The sequence below is a fragment of the Canis aureus genome, chromosome 8 (genome assembly GCF_053574225.1).
Source record: "Canis aureus isolate CA01 chromosome 8, VMU_Caureus_v.1.0, whole genome shotgun sequence".
NCBI classification, from domain to species: domain Eukaryota; kingdom Metazoa; phylum Chordata; class Mammalia; order Carnivora; family Canidae; genus Canis; species Canis aureus.
In genome coordinates, this window is record NC_135618.1 from 31024038 (window position 1) to 31025382 (window position 1345).

The 1345-nt window shown below is 31.2% G+C and overlaps 1 pseudogene; it reads left to right on the forward strand.

Moving 5' to 3' along the window:
- The first annotated feature begins 1337 nt into the window (after window positions 1-1337).
- Window positions 1338-1345, forward strand: part of LOC144318063 (T-complex protein 1 subunit zeta-like) — a 1867-nt pseudogene continuing 1859 nt past the window's right edge.

Below are 1345 nucleotides of genomic sequence, written 5' to 3' on the forward strand. Positions count from 1 at the left end.
AAAGTAATATAAGTGATTTTTAGGTTGGAAACTTAAATGTTAAATTAAATGAAATCAAGTTCCCAAACTCATGACTATGAAAAATAAGTGGAGTTTTAGGGAAATCCTTTGTGGGAAAGGTAAAAATGAGATTGATAGACCAGCGCTGCACATATGAATGGGCAGGGGAAAATAAGCTTTGGTCAATGTTGTTTCTTACCGAGAATTAAATATGTGCTTCAGCAAAGTTTTACCTCTGAAACACTAAACTTGCAACTTTGAGTTTTCCTGTTGTCACATTACAATAAATATTCACCAAACAGGAAATTAAAAAGAGATATTCTGTATGAATTGAATTGTACTTTCAAATCCCTGTTTTTGATACCCATATGTATCTAATTTTGTTGAAGGTACCAGGTACTCTGAAGTTAGATTTCACAGGAAGTTGAGATTCTCCTTTCTTTCTTGTACTCAGTGAAATCCTTCAGCAGTATAAATCCCTTTGAAGTCAGGTCGATATGCCAATGTTGAATCAAATTCTGTGAACTTCAAAGCTCACTCTGTTGTGGAAGATAGCCTGGTGAGGCTAGATATTGCAAAAAGAAATAAGAATATGACTTGAACATTTTAACTAAGTTGGTTTCTAAAGTAGTATTGAGGTTTCTTAGTCTGTGAATATTCATCTTCTCTATACACTTAAAATATTTAATACTATAGTATTATTACTATCATATTCCAAAATTTTTTTTTGCCATAGAAGTCTGATGAACTTTCTTTAGATGGGAATTTTACTTTCCTTTTATCTTACATGAAGGAGGTGTGGGAAGAGCGTAGAATTTAGAATCTTAAAAGCTTCATGAAGACTTCATCTGTGTGTCCTTGGGTAAATTGTATTCAAAAGTTAATTTTAAAAAATTATATCATACAGTTTTTATAAAAATATATAATAATGTATGCATAAGTGCTTAACATTCAATTACAGTAAATTTAAAGTATTTGAGTAGAGTTGATTTCCTTTATTCCCCATGAAACACTAAAAATTTTCAAGGCCATGAATGTTCAGATTAAATTATTTGATTAATCACTCAAAGTGGTGAATATATGGGCAACATCTCCCTGTTTTGTTAGAATGAGATACTGCTGTATTAAAATGCTATTATACAGCCTTCTTCAAACAAATCAAAAGAAATTTTAAAAACTGGCATTAAGCCTTCCAATACCACTTGAGAGCAAACACTTGTTATTTAATTAAATGACCAGATGCGTTCTTTATCAAATAATATTGAGAGTCAATTCTGTACTAGGCACTATTTTCATTAAAAAAAATGCAATAGCTCTTCCTGTGCACCCGGTTAGCTATGGTAGA